The 24,351-nt window shown below is 37.7% G+C and overlaps 1 protein-coding gene across 2 annotated transcripts in view; it reads right to left on the minus strand.

Moving 5' to 3' along the window:
- The window catches only part of LOC149072430 (uncharacterized), a 145,185-nt gene extending 121,178 nt beyond the window's left edge, over positions 1–24,007 (minus strand). The window contains exon 1 of one of the 2 annotated variants that reach the window (XM_089246219.1): positions 23,623–24,007. The gene's annotated coding sequence lies outside the window, so the exon portion shown is untranslated. The remainder of the gene's footprint in view (positions 1–23,622) is intronic. The other variant, XM_089246217.1, reaches the window with a different exon arrangement.
- Positions 24,008–24,351: the final 344 nt, after the last annotated feature.

Genomic DNA, 24,351 nt, shown 5'->3' on the forward strand with positions numbered 1-24,351 from the left:
ATAAAATACAATTAAAGGTCATATGTGGTTACTTTCTCCAACTCCTTTTAATCCAAAACGGGTATTACTAGCACCTAAGAAAAATCAAAGATGCATTCTCTCGGCAAACTTTTACGCTGAGGACCCTAGCAAAACAAATAGGGTTAGAAAATCAATTTTTTTCAATTTCAATTTTTAAGTAGCTTAAAGAAGTTTCCTCATATTTTTGTTTACACATAGAAAAAGCGTGTTAATATCTGTTACCACCTTCGTAGCGGTGGATAATTCTTTTAAAATTACTATTGAAAATTGAAATATCTCCAGTGAAATCTTAGTTTTATATGGAAAATTCGCTAATCTCAGAGTTAAAATTTCATCTTTCTCACCCGAGGTACAATTTTATTATATATGGTGTTCTGGAAGGGAGTGGCGATTTTTTTTGAACATCAATATAAAGATCATGCTTGAAGAAAAAGCAATTCTGGCAGCAGATTTATGTGACGGGTAACGAGATTGATTTCCATAAACTGGCTTATTGTTGATATAAAATCTTACCACCAGAAGGTGAAACTGCAGTATCAAAACAGCTGTAAACGGACAGAATATGGAAAACTTACCACAATCATTTCGAAATTTCCACCGTCATGCCCCCCATCCCCCGTATCTCCGCCCATGGACCGCAATTACATATCGTAGTCATGCGATGAAGTTAGCCATCATTTTCTGTAGAGTAGCAACTGGACTGACCACACATTGACAAATTATTCGTTCAATTTCTTCGAGCATTTGGGGAGGTACGTAGCCTCCTTCAGGTAGTTCATAATCTTATGTGGACTCTAATTCATTCTCTCTAGTTAAAGTGATAGTTTAAAAGCAACCGTATACGATTATTAAAAAACTTCTCCAGGAAGTCCAAAACCTCGGCTTCTCGACGAGATGTTAAACCAACTTCTATGAAAAAGCATTTCGTCCAAGACAATGGATGGGCCCCAAAATCGTGTGTGAAGAAGCCCGTACCCACATCTGTCTGCAAAATTTCGTATCAATAGTGCCATATCTGGTTCGTACCAGTGCCATATCGTACAAATCTGCTTCCAGAGTTACTCTAAGGCGTCTTCCTCCTCACCAGATCATGGGTCACCGCTATCTCAATGAAGAGATTTTAGCAGGGTGTTCAAAAAAAACCTGAGCCCTGCTGGAACCTAACGCAGTTTTTTTTGTGTACTGCCTGTTATGTGTAGTGTTGCCATCTATCGCCAATTTTTCGAACTATGAGTGAAGTGCAATGATTGAATAATTGTATCGTTGTAGGCATGTTGCCCTCTGTGGCGAGAATTTTCAACGGGGAGGCGGCTTGCTTACTCTAAAAAGCCGGGATTGCAATACAAAAAAACACCCATCAATATAAGCGTATCGGTTGCATTCGAGCGAATGTACGAGTATATGCAGGGAGCATAGCAAACAGCGTATAGCATTCTACTGGCGAACCGTTGATGATAGAGGTATACTTCCAATCAGAAAAAGTTTCCAAATAGCGTGAAGTACTCAGATATGGCATTCGTGTTGCAAAGGGTTGTATATAGTCTGTGCGTTATTGAAATATAAAAACTAACTTTATAGTCCCCGTGTACTCCAAAACCCAGTTAGAAAATTGTTGCCCCCCCCCCCTCTTTTGATGCCAACTTAGCACATTCCGTTTCTAAGTGCAATCAATGTTCAGTGAGATATTCGAATTTGAAAGTTGGGAAAAACATTAAATGCGGGTAAAACGGTTAACCCGTATTTAAAGTTCTTTTTCCCCACATTCCCCCATTTTTCGAATATCTCAGTAAATATTGCACTTAGAAATGTATTTTTTTTTAATTTGCATCAGGAGAGAGGGGCAACCACTTCCTAATTGGGTTTTGGGGCACACGGGGACTGTATAATTTTCTTTAATATTTTAATAACTATATACAACCCTTTGCAACATCAATGACACATCTGAGTACATCATGTTATTTGGAAAATTTATAATTGCAAATATGCCTCTCTAGGATTCGGTTCGCCAGTAAAATAGCATACGCCCTGTTTGCTATGCACCCTGTGTAACCAATAGACGTATTGGTTTTATCAAGTTTTGTAGAAAATATTTTATCAAACGTTTCTAATGTAATCCCGGCCTAACGCACCAACAGTTTTCTTCATATTCCTTTTTACAAACCATCCAAAAATGTCAATTCCATGGGACACTAAATGTTCAATGCTTCTAGAATGAATGAAATAGACCATGTTTTGTTGTAAATGAATGTTACAAGTTCTGTACGACAAAAAGGTTTATCAGGGTATATTCTGGTCCCGTTTTAGAGACAAAAACACACACGTTCAGGTATAACATTTACTGAATATTAAACATCCTATGGAACGTATAGTACAGAACGTGCTGTATTCTCGACTACCCAGAATACGAGAAAATTTTGCTATTGCTATTCAGTTGTTTATCCAATTTCAGTAGAGTTTTGAATCACTTATTCTTGTCTTTGTCCTTAGGGAGACACAGTGCAAGTGGCGTTACTTTCCAATCCCAGATTGTTTTCCTTTTACTTCTTTTTATTTCTCGTCCCGGGAAATGTTTTCTTCGTATTTTTCCGTCCCATCGATTTCCTTTCGGAAACTGACGCAGCTGAAGAAAAGTTTCAAATATTTTTCCTTTTATTCCCGTATCTCTTTTGCATTTGCAGATGTGCCATCCCATTCCAGAGAGAGAAAGATGAAGAGCTCCCGGATCTCTCCAAGCATTTCCCCCCAACGTTCTAGTTCTCACGCTCGATCAGAAACCACCGGAACCGATAGGCTATTGAAAAATGCGTTTTTCGATTCGTGTTAATGACTTAAAACACATCTCTAACACCAATAATAGTTACAGTTCGAGACATTAATAAAAGGGTATCTGAAATTCCGGTATGCGCTTCATTAATTATAGGACTTAATGACCAATATATTTTTTTTTATTCTCGTTATTCCGGGTAGAAATGAAAGTCATAGCTATGGAGCTCTTTTAGCTTTAATATAATAAGATATTTATTAGTGTTATCGGTTTTATTGTGACTGAAACGCGGCAAAAAGGCAGCACTATGCCTCTTCGAGCCGCTCAAAAACAAGTTTATGAGGTGTATCTGAGGTTATTTGCCAATAAAAACCTGTTTTTGCGTGGAGTGCATCACTCCACGAAAGGTTTGGACTCGGCTTAAATTAAGACTACTAAGAATCTATATATATATATATATAACTATCGTAATTAATAAGGACTTCGATATAGATCATTTTTCTTTCTTTTTACGGGTTTGACAGTTTAAATATTCATGATGTGTCCCTATACATCAAGATCTTCTAGAACACCAGGCCAATGGTGGCTACAATCTTGTGTCTTTATAACTCCCGGTACAGATTTTGAAAGTCACTTCAATCTTATTTCGACGATTCCCAAGAATAGAGGTGGTCTCTAATTATTAACCCTTTAAGCGGTTTTTAAAATTTCCCTGATCCGCATTATGGCTGCCAACAGCGGATAATCGCATACATTCTCGAAGGGAAAGGAAAAACACATTCACGTTCTCTCTCCTCCTCCGATTATCGGACTTCAAACAGAAGCTGACTCCGCCCACACTCCGATTGACCGGACGGAGGGAGGAAAACATGTTATCAGGAGAAGAAAACTTACAACGGTGTCTGGGCTCGGGGTTGTCGTTTGAGAGAGTTTAAAGAACCCGAGATATCTCGAGATTGCCGCTATAAAAAGGTTAAGTAAATATTCACTAGTTTTACATTTTCCTCTCAATTCTTTATCATTGAAAACGCTTGTGCTGAATAATAGCTGTCAAACGTCCAATATATCGAAGAAAAAACATTTTCGTCCGTGTCGCGAAAAAAGAAATTCGATACTTGTCAAGTTTTTTTTTATTTTTAGACGAAGAGATATAGGAATAGAATTTTGTAATAATTGAAAACAATTATAGAATCGCAAAACCTTTCATACTCAACACAAGGATTGTACTCTTGATCGCCAGATGAAGTAGACCAGTGTTTCCCAACCGTTTCGATACGCGAGCCCTCCCGCAGCAAAAGTGAATTTTGATGCCCCTCCATAAAATGCAAAAGGTATTGTTGCATATTATAACAAATTGAAGTAAATATCCCTACACTAAATGTTGCATTTATGCGATTGTAGTAAATGAAAATTATCCTGCGGACCCCGTAAAAAGTACTCGGACTCCCAGGGGTCCGCGAATCACATGCTGAAAACAACGGTACAAACCAAGGGACGTCAACCGGTGACACTCGTGTCACTAGTTGAACGCCATGGCACTAAGTGTGACGCGAACGTTTTCTATAAATGTATAGCAAATTATGCAAAATATCTAAAGCTGACAACAGTAAATTCAGTTTATCAGAAAGTTCGCTGTTGAAACCAATAGCTTAAAATTATGATCAGAAAATCAATTTAATACGCAGTACTTCTACCTAGTCTCGGGGCCATGCAAAACCTCCTCACGCGTCACATGCAGCCCGCGGGCCAGTTGTTGACACCTCTGCTCTAGATGGTTCTGTTGTCATTGGTTACTATCAAAGGCACAAATGAATATTTTTTACAAACAATCTTAATTACAGACAGAAGGTTCAGTTATTTCAATGGAGACAAATGTTGTATAGACACAGGCAACAACTTAAATTGTTGCATGTGTCTGCATGACAAATTTTCATACCCATTTATAATATGGATAATTATGAATGCCAATATGGTGCCGCCACCTACCTTTTAAATCAACAGCTCGATCAGGAAAAAGTGTCTCGTATTTCAATTTTGTAATCTCACAACCTTAAAAAACTTTAATTTTAAATACTTAAATAGTAAAACTGAATCGAACGAATTAAAAATTTCAAGGCTGACTATTCAGTTTTACAATTCAGCATTGTGAATTCAATTACACTATTACGAAGAGAATTTTAGAGCCCATACTTACAGAAGGACATTGCGTTGTTCGAAGGGGTGCAGAAAAAAGCCACGCGTGCTCTTGATGGCACATAGGGCTTGAGCTATGAAGAGAGAGACTTAATTTTTTGAATATGTTTACATTAGAATAGTGCAGGTAACGGGGGAATATGATTAAAGAGTTTTTAAATTTTCAACGGGATGGATAAAACGGACCGCGCGTTATTAATACACCGTCAATCAACTGCTTCGACAAGGGGACGCCAGTATAGACTGGTAAGGGATCTTACCTGGGCTGTGGCGTCGCAGGGATTTTTTTCTCTAATAGGGTTGTGAACAAATGGAATAGCTTACTTCCGGGGGTCGTGAATTATATCACAATTGACAAGTTTAAAAAGAAATAAGATGAACATATTGGGATAAATCGAAATTCTTTTTATGGGCAAAAGTATTTTATCATTAATTATTGGGAGTTTTATTGCTCTTATTGGAGTGCTGTATTTTTGATATGGATATCGAATACATATCTAAACTATAATTTTTATGGGCATCTTTTTTCAGCCACCTCGTTGGGCATTTCGTCCGTTGCGGTCTTTGCATTTGTACAAGTGAATATTTTGGAGTCATTCCTCTTTGAATGCCTTTAAGAGATCATAAATTTTCTTATAAACTGGCCCGAATTCATTATTAAATCTGAATTTGAGATTTATTCAAATAAATATTTTACATTTTTCTAACACTATGGATCAGGTTTTCCCCATGCGCGTTCACTTATTTTCAAAACCCTTTATAGCGTATACACATGGAAAATAACGGATATAATTAAGCTACGGCATATAGAATGACTCGATTACACTGAGCATGTCCAACACAAAATTACTTAGGGAATAAAATCCGTCCAGCGGCTTTTTTTTTTATTTCGTCCTTCCTGTCCGGAACAGATATTCAAGACTAGATGATCTCATGTTGCTGTACAGAAAAGGAAAAAAAAAAAAAGAGGAATGCTCTTCTGGTTGAACATAATAGTAATCCCAATGGTATAAGACCAACTCATCGGTATTCCTGACGGTATCCCTCATCGATATCACAGTTAATGACATGGCATATCGAGGAAAAAAAAAAACTTTTTTCTTTGCTCTTTTATTCTGACATGACGTACTGATAGATCAAGAAATGCCCTCCGGTTCCGTAGCCTATGATGGCAAGAGATATGTCAAGTAGACATTGAGTGGAGAGAATTTGGTTGATATAATATTCTACGAAGGAAACAAATCAGCGGACTTTAAAACCTTATCAAATATATATGATAGAACGACTTGAGATCTATGTTTTCTGCATTAGTAATTCGGTACAGCTACGTTGATATTTCTTGTATTCAATGGTATTTTTTTTTCCGATAAAGCGTTCTCCTTTTGATCAAGGAATGAAATAGAATAGTGGTAGGAAGCAACAGCTTTTTAACCTTTTCTGCAGCATATTAGAAACCACTAACCCCCCCCTATTTTAAGAACGTGCAAAGTAAGGATGATTATAAATGTTCCATTGGGAATTCGGCTCTACAAAATAACTTGGCTTGTAATTGTTAAAATAAAATTCTTTTAAGTCGAGATATCTCGTCGATACCGGTGAGAGGGTTAATATGCCATGTATTGTAAATCTATTACAAAACTTTCGTAGGCTTAGATGAGCCATTTCTAAAACCATTCGAGGCTAAACCTATCCAGTGCCGAGACCTGCTAGTGCTTAATGTTTTGCGGTCCTTTCTTTGTCGAGGTGGAATCAACATCAGGAAAATCCCGTACTTCTTTGTTATAACAACCCCTTACAATCACAGTAAGGCCCTGTGAGTTTGGCTTCTTAGCAGAACTCATAAGCTATGCAAAAAACAGCAATAGCTATCTAGAATGCAGAAACCTTACTCATTGCGGGGAAGGCGATACAAAGTATAAACTGTACCAACGAAGTACCAAAAAAACCTCTGGACAGCAAAGGGTTAATCTATTGGGATGAGTCTTTTTCCCAAGTCGTGAGTATTGTCTATACAAAACAGAAAAAGCACCTATGCAGCAACTCTGGCATACAAAGTGTATGACCAAACTCACATCACAATTTCTGAGCCTTTATTCGGGATATCAATACATGAGAATGAAATCGAGCACTTATGGATGCTTCGCTGAGCTCCAAAAGTGCTCATCACCGACCGATTGAGGATGTGTTGGGCCAGATAACAAACCAATCGTCGAATTCTTGTTAGAACCTATAAGTTTGAGGTATGTAAGAGGCTGCGATTATAGTGCACGCGTTTTTTCGATTCTGGAAACCCGCGTGCACTATAATCGCAGCTTAACGTTGTTTTCGGTGCCATATACACGTTATAAAGGATAGTTTAAGAATTGGCACGGTTGGCTTCGAGGAACAACGAAACTTAGCGTATTTCTTGAAGTTGGCTCTGAAATATATTCCCTTTAAAAAAAGAGCCTAAAGGAACAATAAATGCACGGATTAAATGGTATTAAGGATTCCGATCCCCTGGAGACACTAAGCTTGTTATTGGTTACTAAAAATATATTAGAAATCCATGGCTTTCCAGGAACTCTGAAAATATTTTATTGTATATACAATGGATGGAAAATAAACAATTGAATCACACTCCTGCAACACAAATTCGGTTTAAATTATTTTTCCATTGATAACTGAAAAGCAATTCGACAATGTGTTGAGCAGAACTTTCAAATATTTCTTGTAAGCAGTGCAAAAATAAAAACAAAAGTGATATAATAAATGTCGTTACATCAGAGGTCATTGTATTTCAGTGACATTAAAAGCGAGGTTCATTTTTCTGCATACCAATTGGCTGAAAACACGATGCTATATTCAAGGTTTTGCAACAACCTAAGTCGTTATTAGAGTTTTGCCGTATTTTTTCGGCGGTAATAAGTTGAACGAACTGATTTTTATGGAGTCGATGGTGTTAAATCAGCAAAAACTGGAACAATCATGTTAAACTGAAGAAATTCTATCAAACTGTTCTTGGAGAGTATAATACAACAGTACGGATAAGTTTATGAAGTCCAGCCTGTTGCCTTGGAATTTTTACGGTATAACTAAAGCTAACTTTATATCTCTACCATTGAAGTCTGAAATATAACCCTAGATAACTAAACTCAAATCAGTGTTGCTCACTAACAAATCGGGTCGGTACTCTATTAGACGAATATTTAGTTATCTAGGGTAAATTCTATAGTGAAACATCTTTTTCCAGGCCGATTGAAAAGACCCAATTCAATACAGGTGGCACTATTGACCGATCCCTGCGCTTGATCCATCGAAAATTTCAAAAATCTAGCACAATTTCAGTCATCAAAAGCTATGAATGAAGGCAAATGACATCAAACGTGTTTGGAAATACGGTATAACTAAAAAGCAAACCACCTTCAAACCAAAATTTTTTATTATATTGTTATGGAGTTTCGGAAAAATTGAAGCTGTGAGCATATGAATATATATCAAGGATTTGTTAAACATCTGAAATATTGAGGTGTATTATTTCTATATATAGTGTTGATTTATTATTATAGATTCACGCGTTTCGTCCCACACCCCATCACACATTAAATTGCCCATCGAAAACACCTGTGTCCCATACTAATTAACACCACATGTACCACTCATTAATATGCTGTATTGAGAGTTGTATTGAAGTTTAATGAAAATCGTCAATTATTGCTTTTGCATTTTGCCCGAGGATGATGTCCTCGGATAAGTCGTCCGTCTGGTGGCAGTGTCAGCAAACTGTGAACTTTGGCCTGAATTAGGTCCGACCGTTCATGTACAATCCCGTTCACTGAACACGAGCTCGAAAGCCGGGTTTTCCTAGGAGCAGGTTACTACAACATTTGCAGCGTGAAAACGCTGATTGGTCGAAACAAACCTGAATTTCGGGTTTTTGACCAATCAGCATTTTCACGCTGCACACAGCGCAGAAATTCTACTCCTAGGAAAACCCAGCTTAAGGAAAGATTGAGATATTCGTTGCTTTGTATTTTAGTATTCTAGGGCGCTCACCCGGCAAGTGGGGTGACGGTTTACCGGGTCGATAATCTGCCCGCGGGCTACTTTACCTTACACATTGTCACCGAATCCTGATGTCCACCCACCATCGTGCAACGCCCCGTTTCTGCCGGTCACGCCTATTCGTAAGTGATACCAGATTTGACCAACACCTTCCATTTTGCAATATTCCTGATGATACTTCACCTCGTAAATTTCGCCAAGTGATGTGTTCTCCTAGCCATGTTTCAAATCTTTGAACTCCCGTGATTTTACTATTTCCATTTAACTGAATGACTTGTTTTTAATGGGGGAACTTGTAGTTTCATAATAGTGCATATTTTTTTCATTCATTAAAATGGTAATCCAATCTGACTATACCTCAAATTTCAATAATTTGATTTATATTGTTGTAATGTTATTTGGATTTACATTGAGTTAAATTATCAATTAAATTTAGTATTCATTAATAAATAGTTCAAGTCTAGGGGGTAGCTAGGAAGATGGGGGGGGGGGTTCCAAATCAAATTCCCCAGGTTCGTCTTAATCATTAATCTGAATATGCCTCATTGTGTATGTTTTGAATCTTTCTCGTTTGATAATGGTGAATCTGGTGATTAAGACGAACCCTTCCCCCTATCTTCACAGCCACCCCTTGGCTTGAAGTATTTATTAATAAATACTAAATTTAATTGATATTTTAACTCAATGTAAATCCAAATAACATTACAACAATATAAATCTAATGAATTATTGAAATTTGGGTTCGAGTAACCCCCGGATTCGAGTTACCTGAACCCAAGCTGCATTTCCCATGAAATAAACAATTTAAATAGGTAATTGGCTAAAGTAGGATCTTGAATCTGGAAATAAAACCCTTCAACATTTTTGTTGTAAGAATGTTTATGTATTTTGACATTAAATTTCAAAATGCATTATAAATTCTGATGTTGTATAAAGGATTGCTATAAAATTTTATTCCTTTCTTAGGCCGGGATTACACTATAAAAGTTTGATAAGAGTTCATTTATAAAATTTTAAAAATGCAACCAATAACGTTGTCGATTGCATTTGCCCGAATGTAACCGATAACCTTATTGGTTATATTTTTTGGAGTTTTATAAATGAACTTTTATGAAACTTTTATAGTGTAATCCCGGCCTTAGTCCTACTAAGGATAATAATTTGTGAAAAAGGTACTTTACATTGGAACTGAAAACAACCCCCCTTTCCATTAGTTATAGTGGACCCAATTTTCTTTTTTATATCGTATCACTTCTATTACAAAACGTCGTTCCTTCAGGTCATTTTAAGGCGTCCCGGAGGCATTTTCGTGCTACAGGTGCCATTCCAACGCTATTTAGTGTTTCTCAGTATGGAGATCGCATTCCAATACAAAAAACTTGGTGTTGCCATTTGATATTTTCGAAATTTTCTCACTGTAACCGTAACTGTTAGAGTGACACTGTTGTTTTCCATATCATTCTTGAGCGCATACCTCAAAATACCTTATGCCAAAATTTCATTCAGTTTCTGTGAATGGTATGATAGTTAGGGGCCCATATGTCGGGATAGTTTTTTTTATAATCACCCCGTATATCTACAGAAATATCAAATCTTGACAATTCTTCCTGACTAGTTTCCACTTTGAAGCAATAAGAGAAAAATTTATTTAAAAGCAAGGAGAAAATTTTATGAATTACATCAGAAAAAATTTTGTCAATAGGGGTCGAGGGGTCAAACCTTAGTAAATTCCTCAACAAATTTATTCCAAGTTTTTTTTTTAACATGAGACATAGTCCTGGATATTATTGGACAAAACTCAGTGAGCGAGCTCTAAATTTTTTCAAATTAATGAACAAATTACCTTATAATTGTTCATTAATTATAGATAATTCTCATTTTTATACAGGATCTTTATAATTTAAAGACCCACTTTGAAGTGGTCATCAAAGGAAAACTACTGGACAAAATTTTATCAAACCTGGTAATAGTTCACAGGAAGTCATGCGATTCAATTTTCTGCAGAAAAATAGTTCAAAAACTCAAAACCAATGGGGAATGGCACTGAATGCAGTGTTGTTAAACTAATAATAACACATGAAGACATCGATTTAAAACGTTTTTAAAAATTCATAAAACGAAACTGTTTATGCAAAATCTCATTGATCATTGATCATTTTTGTCGCACCACGGTCATTTTCTGCACACGAGGGCTAATTAGACCGGGACCTACAATTTATTGCCGATTCCGAACGGCAGGCTTGTGTTTATACTCATCGGGAGATTGGTGCGCTAACCCCTCGATGGGGGAACTCCCTGCGGTAGCAATTTTTTGCTGCGGTCAAGTCGCCGTTTTTTGTTGTACCCGTGTCAGGAAAGTTTTCTGACAAGGATGAACCGGGTATCGAACTCGCGACACCTCTAAACATCCTTTGGTACTTTAGGCGAGAATCTTATCGACCGGGCTACCGCGACCCTGCAAAATCTCAATGGCACCGATACATTGACATGTCCGTAACATTCCACCTGATATGCTAAGAGCTACTGTTGAGAACGCAGTAATGCGATTTGATATGACTTCAGAAAATGGTGGACGCCGCATTGAACATGTTGACAACCGATGTCTTCATGTCTTCTTTCGTTTAACAATATTGCATACAGCGCCATTCCCCGCTGGCGGAGAGTTTTTTTTTGCAGAAAATTAAATCCCATGAGCTCCTGTAAACTATTACCAAGATTGATAACATCTTGTTCAGTAGTTTTCCTTTTATATGGCTATTTCAAACTGGAACTCTAATTATAAAGATCCTGTATATATATAGGCTATTATTTTGTGTAAAATAGATTCACAAATTTTATAACCATAATTTTTTTTATTGCATGGTCACCAAGAGGAAGGGGCACGGATGCCGAACCCCGTGATTCACCCCCCCCCCCATTAAATGTAGCCCGCGTTACTTCACGAAACTATCCATGTGGCCGGTTCATGATTCCCTATTCTACACTGTGGTTAATATATCCATCCACCATTACCATTATACGAGCTAACTCAATCGATCCCTGCACTTGCCCCGTCAAATATCGTCAAAACCAAGCTAAAGTTTCAGAAATCACAAGTTCTGAATGGCATGAAAGTAAACCAAAATCATTTATTCCAGGTTACTCTTTTCTGGATCTATACATAGTTTTTTCGATATATCAGGGATAAGGAATCCAAATAACTTCTGTGGGTTTCCTTCCCAAGCAAAAGTATTAATATCATGAATTATTCAAAGACTTTCCCCCCGTTTAATAAGAACTGTACATATGCAAAGCATATTTCGATGTACAAAACGTCAGCAGGGGAACGAACAGCAAAAAAAATATATATATATATCCTATACAAGAGGAAGACACGCATGATAAAAACGGCAAAACCTTTAGATTTTCTTTGCCCCCGTACACATACATTTTTGAGATACGCACAATATTAGCATGTGAAACATAGTCCTTCCCTAGTTTCATGCTAACTTGAATTTATACAACTCTAAACCTCCGGCGAGGAATTTTTAGTAGCCGCAAACACGAACCTGTCGTATTTGCATAAGAAATAAAGCTGTTCGGATTGCGGTTTTGAACTTCGGAATAGAACTTGGCTTTGGAAACGGAAATTATTCTTATCTGTTTCTAGCATTTAAAATGTAGCATTCCGTGTGAAAGCGGATAGAGCAGTTTTGTTTTAGATTCAACCAGAGAAAAAAACTGGAATGTTTTAACATTTCTCTCTACAGGTAATGTCTATCTTCGCATCGGTTGCTGTGACATATGCAAATTCAATCCGTTGTCCATTCAATGAAATAATGTCCGATATACGTCTAGATTTTATTGGGTTAGAGCAAGGGTGTTCAATCTTTAGGAGAGTACGGGCCACTTAAGTGACTCGCGGTGCTATTCCAAATCAGTTAAGTGATCTGAAACTGCACCGCGGGTGACTGGTGATCTACTACTTCGCCACACAGCAACTCCGGCCATATTGCTATACTGCAATTTACTGCCGTTAACGAGTTGGATTTGAAATGAAGGCGCCATCAAGCTCGTTAGATAAAATATCTTTTTAACTATGTTCTTCCCTTCGGTTTGAACCTGGGACCTGACGGCAACCTTCACGGTGGAAGACGAGCATCTTACCACGATAATATTGACGTGACACTGCGCATTAATGGCGGATGATGGGTCGGCTTGGTTTTATCCAGTGGCTACAGGGAGCAGCACTTATACCGACGTTAATACGCTCATAGATACCGGATGGGTCAGCCTGGTATTTCAAGGAGCTCTAGCCAATCGCTGGATCCTAACTATTTTCAACGATTTCCGAGAAACCATTTAGAGTGGCAGATCTATTCTTACCTTAGAGATGGACGATGAGAGTCCACTCTTTTATAACACAAGGTACCTATATAGCCGGGCGGACTAGTCATTCTCATCATGGAATGGCAAAACCAGTCTTTTTGTTAAAAATAACGTTTAATCGTGCGCTAGATTATATAGTAGCCTTGACCTAGAGGACTCAAGGTGAGGGTGAGAAAAACCAGTTTTCTATTCAGTAACGTCTTGTCATAAAAGAAAACGGCATAGGAAACAATTATTGGCTGTGGCGACAATACTGATATACATTACTACTAAACTACACATGTACCTCGTCCATATTCCTCTGCGGAACTTCTAACGAATTGGTATGTTGGAATTGGCGTGTCCGTGTTGTGAACCTAACGTGAAGCTTGTTTCTGTAATGCTTGTTATAGTACTGCCATCTACCACGTATTTTTCGAACTATGAGTGAAGTGTAATGTTTGAAAATTTCACCGTTGTAGGCCTGTTGCTCTCTGCGGCGAGAATTATCAACAATAGTTTTTCATGGGGAGATCGGCTTGCATTCGCATCTCGAAGTTGGGAACCACAGAAAGCCAACATCAACCGACCACCACTGTGGCGACGGTGGGGTTCGAACCCAGGACCTCGCGATGCGAGTTACTGATACAGTAGAACCTCCCTTAACGGACACTCCCCGTTGGCGGACACCTCTCGTTAACGGACACTTTTCGGATTGCTGGTCCGGGTTCGAACCCAGGACCTCGCGATGCGAGTTACTGATACAGTAGAACCTCCCTTAACGGACACTCCCCGTTGGCGGACACCTCTCGTTAACGGACACTTTTCGATTGCCGGTCCGGTGGAATAAGGCTTACTTGATTAAACCGAACATAACTTTGATCCAGGATGCTTATTCCGAATGGTAATGTTGGTTTTATTTGCCCATGTTGATACGCGTGAAGAAAGCCAACATTGGAACAAATTACGACCGAAGACAAGGGTCGTATAAATGTGAAAGTCGTATAAACGAGGTTATGATGGATAACGGACAAAAGTCTTGGTCCCATCATCGAGAGGTTCTACTGTATCCAATGCACATTAACGGCGGATGATTAGTCGACCTGTGTTTCCAGTTGCTATAAGATAGGGAATAGCGATAGGTTTTTATGGTAATACTGATGTCACACTTTTTTTACTCAAAATGGAGGATGGTTCAGCCTAGGGTGTTGTGGAGCCCTATTTTATAGGTGCCTCAAACGTAGTAAAGGCAGTTCTTGTCAAACATCTTGTAGCAGTTGAAGGCTTCAGATAATAAAACTATTAACCTCTTTAAGGTCACGGGCGTAATATTGCATCCAAACACCAATGGAATTCAAACAATTTCTAATTTTCCTTCTCTTCACCATCGCGAAGCTTTATAGAAACCCTATCACTACGGATACAAATGTCTTTCCCTCCTTCCTTTCTATACTCCTGTTAATGATTTTTTCCACACATATAATGTATCATTCTACTACATACATGTAAGAGCGAAAGAGAACACGTAGTGTGAGGGTGAAAAGATGACTAAAAATTCATCTACTATACTCTTTTTCCTTTTATATTTTTTCCCTCTTCCTTCCCTTTTCTAGCGTTTTTATAGTTTAGGACAAGGTTACCAGATTCATCGCCGATTCGTCAAATAGCGATAATCCAAATTTCTTGCCAAAAACCTTGTACGTGAAGCGATTAATCGGGTTCATTCAGAATCTTTCTAACCACCGAGTAGGCGCATTTATATCCTCTCCTCATGGTTACGACTTTGACTGCTAGAGATAGGCCTCCGCACACTGCTCGTGATGCCACGCAAGTAGTCCATCCTCACTCAGAATATTCAGGGAAACAATATTCCGCTACACGTGCGACTATCATCGTTGTGCGGAAAACAATCGGGCACAGACATGAACTGAATGAAAAGTGGATTTGGTGGTTCCTGAGAGTTTAGTCCCGACTTACCACTGTTAAGAAGTGCCATAAAACGGCTGCGAAGGAGAGATTTGTTTATGTATAGATTTCTGTGTGTGTAAAATTTGTGTGTGGAGAAGAGGACAGTCGGGCACAGAGTTGGGGATTTCTATGCCCCACATCCAATCACCGTGTGGTATTTGTGAGCCATCCCAGAAGATTCTACGCCAAAATAAGAAACGAAATGGGATGATGTGGTTCAAAATGCGGCAAACTTGTTATGTAGTCTAATCACGTTACAGATGAACTTGGCAACCCGTGTGGAGGCCTATCTCTAGGACGTGCTTAACGGACTTTTGTAACGCACAGTTCGAGACCGGGTCTAAAATTTTTTTTTTTCAAAAATGTTTTATAAAATCTGGATATTTTACGGTAATAAAAATTCGGTATTTAAAGTCGGATGATATTTGAGCTTTAATTCTAAAAGACAGCTCTAAAAATATATGGGTTTGCTAAATATTGATGTAAAATGTGTTTAAAAGAAATAAAATTCCACGTTATATAAGCTTATCAAACACGGATTTTGTCCAACTCGAAACGCGACATTGCTAGTAGCAAATGCAACTGGATCGGTTGGGAAAGGAAATTAAATGACCAGGAGCACGGAAAGAACGGTCAGTTGGACACTTGACACGCAACATTGAAGGCGGAAAGTGATTGGCCGGCAACGGAAGGAGGGGGGTAAAGAGAATTCCGTAACCGACAGTTAATTGCCAACGATTGCTAAAACTAGAACATTTAGGATTAGGTGAAGTAAAGCCCCCTGTGAAGGATGAATAACTTAACATCTGGCTTCACACCCTCATGAATTTGAAACTTTGCGTTTCGTATTAACGGGACCCACGTCGTCACCAACCCGTAAATCTCCGCTGCTGACATATATGCATAAGCTTGATTCGAGTATGATTTTCTCTTACGAGTCGGACTTCTGAATGACTTTCACTAATTCGTGAATATTAATCACGTGAGTCAACATTTCAGTTACACATCCGTTCCTTAATTAATAGCCCATGATGGAAAAAAAATACTTTGTTGCTATACAGGGCCGGATTAACTCTCATGAAGGCCCTAGGCACTCGAGCTATTTTGGTGTGCCCCCGTTCCCTTTACTTTTAACCTTAACGCATAGCCCGGGGGCCTTATGACAATAAGATGCGTTTACAATTTTTGAAAGTAAGCAAGAAAATTGTAAGCTGGTATTTTTAAGGTGGGGGAGTCAGAAAAATTATTCTTCCCGGGGCCTATATCACGGGTCGGAAGCCTCTCATGACAATGGGATCTGATTAAATTTTTGGAGAGGATATGAAAATTGGTAGGCATGTATTTATAGCTAAGTAGGTGAGGATCAGAAAAATCTGTTTCACCTGAGGCCTATGATGCGGTTCAGACAGCTCGGTGTTTACTTTATGGAAATTGAGTGAAATCTCAATCCAAAAACTTAGTAACGCAAGTTCTTGTTAGAAATTAACTTAGTTTCTTTGCTTTTGTGTCACCCTCAAAGGCCGCAGCTAGAAACGAAAATTTACTCTCTCGCTGAAGGTCTGTATTTCTATTTTCACGCTCCCTTCCCGATAATTTTTAACGAGAAAAAAAATGAACTCTGCCTTCCCCTTCAGGTCCAGCGCCCGGGGCACGAGACTTCCCCCCCCATGCGCCCCTTAAGTTGCGGCGCCGGTCAACCCGTTCGATGAAGATCTTCGACTGTACAATTAAATGCTCTTAAAATTGTAAGCTTTTCTACCGGATGGTTGATATACGGGGAACAAATTTCAAAAATAAATTTACTATTTGATCGTGTTTTATGGTGTCTTTTCTCCTGGTGCCCTAAGCACGTGCTTATTTTGCTCAATCCGGCCCTGATGCAGGGCGATTCTGAGATTATAGTACAAACTTTAAGGGCTGATAGAGGACACTAAAATATTTCTCCAAAGATTGCATGAGCGAAAGCAGTGTTCACCAATACGCGTCCAGATGCGTATTTCACGCATGAAAATTCCTTTTTACTCCTGAAAATTTTTTTGAAATAGTGAAATTACTCCATGATTTTTGCGGAAAAAAGTAAAATAAACGTGCCTTGGTAAAAAACATCGATAGTGCCGGTTTTAACCATTTAAATGCTTCAAATTGATTATATAGTGCTTTCAGCAACAAACCCCCCCCCCCCCGTATGAAAGCCTTTTATTTTTAACGAGACGGTGCTGGCCGTTATAAAAATGGCCCTCTTATTTTATTAATCATCTTCGTCTTGGATGACCATATTTTACCAAGAAAAATGTGAAAATTTGGATTTAAATTACAGAAATTTTCCAAATGTCACCAAAAATCACCAATTGTCAAAATATTGCCGATCATTCCTTAAAAACTGCCTTCAGGTAGGAAAAAGGTTGCAGCAAATCTGCAGTGAATTAAAATTTCACTAATTTTAAAAAAGTTCAAAATTGCAGATACTTGTCATGAGTATAGTTATAGTCACATATGTGATTATCATTTCTCACAAATCACTACCTCTTACACAATTCCAGTAAAAATTATGAATTTAAGTCAAAGAAAAATTTAAAAAAAAAAAGGAAAATATATAGATTTTTAAACCATAAGGGTGGATTTACATGTACAAACGTTCACCGTGTCGTTTCAGACACGATAAAAATTCTTTAACATAAAACGAATGAACGTATTCATACCTATCGTATCGTGGCTGCGCAAGAGCAGACAGACATTTTTATGTTAAAGAATGTATGCTGTGTCTGACACGACGCATTAAGTGTCTGTAGATGTGAATCCGACTTAAACATGCGTGATAATTCCACTTTTTTTTGACGATGCGATGAAAAAACCCAACCGTTTTGCGAAAATACCCCTCAAAATTTTGCAGGAGTGAAATTACTCTTCACAATTACTTTTTCAGATTACACTGGGTACAAGTGACGCGTTTAGGTTCCTACGGCTTATTTAGGTTCTGCTGAATTGGAGTGCCAGCACGTGAAAATACAACTATAAAACAAAAACTATTTATATCCTTTTTTTCCAATGAAAGAAGGAAGTCTCTTGGAGTCTAGAATACTTAAAATTTGCCGCTTTAATATTCAACCCAGAAGGATTTGCTAACGTGTTTTTGCACATGAACGTATTTATGTGTCCCGTGACTACAGATACGCCATTTTTAGAGTCATGCAGATCTCGGTTTCCACTTAGCCCTCTCCGCGGCATCGACGAGATACCTCTTCTCCATAAAAGCCTGTTATTTCAGCATAGCCACAAACTCAGACATTTTGTAAAGTTGATTTCTCAATGGAGAATTCTTTTTCCATACCCCTTTCTTCGTACCAGCTGAAAATTAAGAGAAATTCTGCTTCATTAACCACCTCCTAACCAGATTATGGCCCACCGCTGTCTCTCAACGAAAATATATAAAGCAAGTGGTCAAAGAAAACCTAGGCCACGCTGGAAAATGCTTTATTAACCCTTTGCGGACCTATGTAGAGGTGGAATTGACATCAGGAAAAACGGCCAAAAAGCCTCTGTACTTCATTGTTATAACCTCTCTCATGAACTATTCAAAAATACAAAACCTATCATCCAGGGCCCTTCTCATAAATGTCATTGCGGAGGAGGACGCTATAAAGTACCAACGAAGCCTTTGTATGGATAGCGGAGAGTGACGTCATCCTCGGATAAGTCACCATCTGGTGGCATCGTCAACAATTGTGAGCTTTGGCCTGAATTGTCCGACCGTCCATGCACGGTCTCGTTCAGTGCACACAAGCTCCAAAGAAAGACATTCGTTTCCTCTGTAGTCTAGTGGTCCTCTTCACCCTCAAAACTAAAGGACGTGGGTTCGATTCCCCGTAGGGGAAGTTGAATTTTCTCTTTCCAAAAATATATCTCCGCATCAGCCAGCTGTTGAAAACCTTTGTATCAACGAAGTACTAAAAAGCCTGTGGACCGCAAAAGGGGTTAAAAAGGACATGGCATCTTACAGAGGATTTAGTGATTTCTCCACAACACCGCAGAAAAGGTTATTAAAACTCATTAAATCGCACCTAAAACCGCTAAAGCTCACACGCACCATTTGCCCTCATGCATTGTCCCATTACCCCTTCAAGATTTGTATCCAGATTTCAGAATCACCCTTTACAATCGAAAAATCTATTCCATAGAGCTACACAAAAACAAATTGTTTTAAAATTATTCAACGGGTGAGAAATCTATATCGAATTTTAACAGCCTAAAAATTTCACAAAAACAAAACCTCATTTATATCTATACAAGCTGTGGTGTCACCTAGCGATACGCCAAGCATAAAGCTTTGCTCCACACTACATGACTGCATATATATTTCCATGTTCTTTATACCTCAATATACAATACGAAAGGGGACGCTGCCAACTTTTAAACAATCCTTTTCTTATGAATGATGGTCTTGTAGGTTACCAAACTTATATTTAGTAAAGTTTGGCCGCTCTTAAAATAATAACTGACGAGTTTCTATTCAATGCGTTTCTGTTTCGTTTTTCATCCTTGGGCATAGTTGCTGGATGTCCCATGTGTACGAGATTCAGGACCGTCCGCATGGGGACGCAGCCATTGTTTCACCCTTTCAGACCCGAGCATTGATTTTTTGGAAATATAAATATCAAATCTTCATTCATATTAATCAATATGATAATATATAATTCAATCAATAATTCATTTCATTCTAATTTTTCAGCCAAGATGATGCAGGGTATATTCATCTTCACCTACAAATTTCACATTTTTTTCAGAATTTTTTTGCTTAATTTTTATGTAATAAATCACATTTCCCGGAGGCACTTTTTCTGGAAGCCATCTTAATCCCCCCCCCCCAAGAAGTTCCCCATGAAAGTTCAACTTCAAGTGCTCCCCTGTGATGAAAGGCCTCAAAGTTCGTATTCCCCAATTCACCATATTTCTAAGGCCAAGATTACACTATAAAAGTTTGATAAAAGTACTTTTATAAAACTCGGAGAATGCCACCAATAAGATTATTTTTTACATTCTAGAAAATGCAACCGATGGACTTATTAGCAGCATTTTTCAAGTTTTATAAAAGCACTTATGTCAAACTTTAATAGTGTAATCCCGGCCCAAGTCCAGGATTGCGCTTTAAAAAAGTTTGATAAAAGATCGTTTACAAAACATTAGTGTAATCCCAGCCTTGCTCAAAAACACACAATCTTCTAAGTCACAGGGCTTAACTCACTTAAGTCAAAAGAAAAAAATTCTACAGTTTCTAGAAATTCTAAGCCCACTCACAAAGTTTATTCGGGAGGGGCGCAAGAACCCCGAGTCCTCAGTACAACCTGCATTGCGTTAATCGAACTTACGACCCAATAATAAAAACAATTCAGAACTCGAAAGAGTGACAAACTGAGCATTTTTACGCAAATAAAGAGGACAGCCGAACAATATTCCGAATAAACGGCGAGAATGCTCGTGTCCAGGAAAACGGGACGTATGGTCTGCATGTTAAAATTGGTGCACGGCTTTCCTACCCGTGCGACACCATAATTATTATACCGGGCTTCCCGAAACGAATCTTCATCCCTCAGAGAATAACATGATTATACAAAAATATATTCGCGTCATTTGCAAATTTAATTACGTACTTCAAAGAAAAATTGACGTATTAAAATTCGAATTATCAATCCAAATATGCTCCGGAAAAAAATCCTAAAATTCCTCAACGGGAAAGTAAAAAAAAAAAGCATTCTATCGCTCGGTATATAATCACCATCAATACAATCGGACACAATCCAATAGAAGGCGGTTGCAAAAACCGCTCTAACCGTCACTAATTAGTTGTTAGCCGTTTAAGGTACATCGGGATCGATTTGGCGTTGATTTTCGGATTATTTCCTCTGTTCCGGGATTTTTTTTTTCCCCTCCATCCTTTTTCCGAGAAATCCGATTCTATTATTTCAATCGAACAATTGGACATCCTGGAACAATAGAGGATTGAGAAAAAGAACCAATATTCCATAATCCATTATCCTGAAAGACTTTAGATCAGTGGTGGTTAACCTTTTCATTCCGCGGGCCAAACATGAGGCATTTCTGCCACTTGAGGGCCAGAAACTTGCATGTGAAGAGTGACGTCATGGCCCATAATTTTATGGGATATCACCGGAATTTGGGCCTTCCCAAATTTTTATAATGTCCCACTTTCCCCCCCCCCCCAAGGTTTAGTTGAATTTTTGAAATCAAGAATTAAGATTATTTTCGTGACTTAAATTATATTAAGATAATCGTGACTAATTATCACAATTATACTCATAAATATATTCATCTCACCTATTTGTCAAACATGTTACATTCTGACTTGCATCGTTTTTCGCGATAGGCCAATTTTCAGCTATTTTAGCGATTGTTGGCAACTTTGCTTGCCTTTGAAATTTTTTTTGGCTGTGAATTGACAACTTTTTTAGCCTTTAACAATGTTTTTTCGCTGTAATAGGCAATTTTGCTCGGCTTTGACAATTTTTTCGGCTCTAAATGGCAAATTTACTTTCTTCGGACAATTTTTTTTAGCAGTCAATGGACTACTTTTCTCGCGTTTGATAATTTTTATTTCGGCTATAAATGACAGCTCTACTTGCCTTTTACGGTTCTTTTTTGGCTATATCCCACATTTTAATGAAGGAAATATGGTCAGCCTATTTATCTATCATGTCGTGAACTTTTCTACCAGAACTATCGCGGGCCAGATAGAGCATTTTTTTGGGGGGCCCGCGGTACGGAGGCTGTGCACTCATGGTTTAGACCTTTTACAGATATGCCGTAGAAATCAGTTATAACGACAGCGCACATTCACGAAGAAAATTATCGTTATAACGCACTGAAAAGTTATGAATTGTCGAAAACTGTAAAGTATTTTTCAGATAATTTGGTTGTAATAATTATCAGCGGATGAATAGAACTATAGTCGTAAAATTGAATTTTGGTCTAACAGCAGTTGAGGTTCACTAAGAAGTTTTTGCATTGAATTTGTTATTTTCCTAGCGATTTTGCCAACCAACATACCTAGCAATTAAAATTCTCAATTATGTAATGCAGAGTGATGTTTACGAGGAGAAATTTTGATAAATATCACCTTTGGTTTCATTCTTGAAGAAAAAGCAATAACTGGCGTTTCCGATAAATTTTTGGACGTTATAACGAAAGCTTTCAAATCACTAACCGAATATTTTTTGTATCTTTGACAGTCACCTGCGAAATCGCTCGTTATAGCGAAATTCCCGTTACAAACTGTACTCGTTATAACGAATTTATACTGTATTCGTAATTGATGCACGTGCATCAAAATTCTTTTTATACCCGAAATAATAATTCCTATAAAATTATTCAAATTGCGTTGCAGATCCTTAACCCTTTAAGCGGTATTTAAAATTTTCCCGATCCGTATTTTGGAAATAAAAGCGTGTTAAGAACCAGAGATATTTTGGGGTAACGAAATAAAGCAGATCAGGCTAGACGAGATATCTCGGGATTGCCGCTGTAAGGGTTAATGCCTAATTCCTATACAGTGAAACCTCCCTACAACGATACTCGATATGACGAAAAATCCCTCTACAGCGATATTTTTCAAATCTGGTTTGGAATTGCCTATACTATAGTCTGGTAAATTTCTTTCGTTACAACGGTACCTTCTAATACGATAAATCTATATTTTTTTGAAGTGATTTTGAAAAACAGCTACAATTATAATTTTTTTTTAATCTCTCAAAATCACTTTCAATAACTTTTAAACTCTTCATCTGTTTTTGTTCTTCCGAGGGTGTCTTATAACATCGGTATTGCACCACATAATCACCAAAAACATTGAAAATGGTGCTGCTAACTTCTGTGAGACACACCAAAGTACAATACAGTAATTTTATTAATGAACTAATCAATTTTTAGCTGCTAATAAATAATTAAAAACACATTCTAGTGTTACGACAACGATTCACGAAAGAGATGTCCACAAAAATAAAACAAATTTAGTGGGACGTGATGGTTATATTGCCTCTCGATATAACGATAATCCTTATACAACGGACGATATTTTGTCTTGACCATCGGAGTATCGTTGTATAGAGGTTTCACTGTATAAGAGACAAATTATATATACCACACCAAAAAAAAAAAATCGAATGTCCTCAGAATCGTTAGCATAATCTCACTTTCATTTAAATTAATTTGCGTTAAATTTACAATTTTATCTAATTAAATATCTCATAATTAAAATTTCTTAAAATCATACTTACGTGTGCAAAATACCTCTTGTTCACCGTCAATGGTACCAAACAGTTCGTACAACAGTACGTAATCCATATAACATTCAACAGAAGAGGTGGGAATAATTATTAATTATTATATCAAAAAAAAATTTGTTAATTATAAAACAACGGTTATTATTTTCCGTAATTATTTTAGTCCTTTTTTTAAAAAAAAAAAAAACGCACGATGTTCGCTCAAATAAATGATTATTTATTATATGTACACAAGTAGCGGGAGATGTGTACTGAGTACTATAACATGGAAAAACAGGAGATCCCGGAGAATCATGTGCGAATCGCAAAGTTGAGAGCAGCGAAATGATCCTGGCATTGATGAGAAAGAACTTAACTAAAGAGCTGAGGATTTTGCTCTCCCGATCACTGAAAAACTACTTCGCGGTGGCCAAAACTCGCCAAATCAACTCGCGCCAAATATCGCCAAGAGAAAAAAAATTCCTGGAATTCCTATCGGGAGATTCGTTCTCACGGCGGGAAAAACGAAAGATCGTGTCCATAAAAACGGGATCTTCACGTAAAATTCGAATAATTTCTGAACAAAATTTACAAAAATAATTACATTCCTTCGTAATAATTGATAATTATTTTTTTGTTATAATTGATGATTATTTTATATTTCGTAATAATTCATAATTATTCACGATGGAAGAAGATCGCCATCGAATTCCTTATATTTAGAGCAGTTTTTTTTTCTCTCAA

The sequence above is a fragment of the Pholcus phalangioides genome, unplaced genomic scaffold (assembly GCF_987345545.1).
Source record: "Pholcus phalangioides strain wild (caught in Gottingen) unplaced genomic scaffold, Ppha-v1.0 ptg000017l_1, whole genome shotgun sequence".
Lineage (NCBI taxonomy): Eukaryota > Metazoa > Arthropoda > Arachnida > Araneae > Pholcidae > Pholcus > Pholcus phalangioides.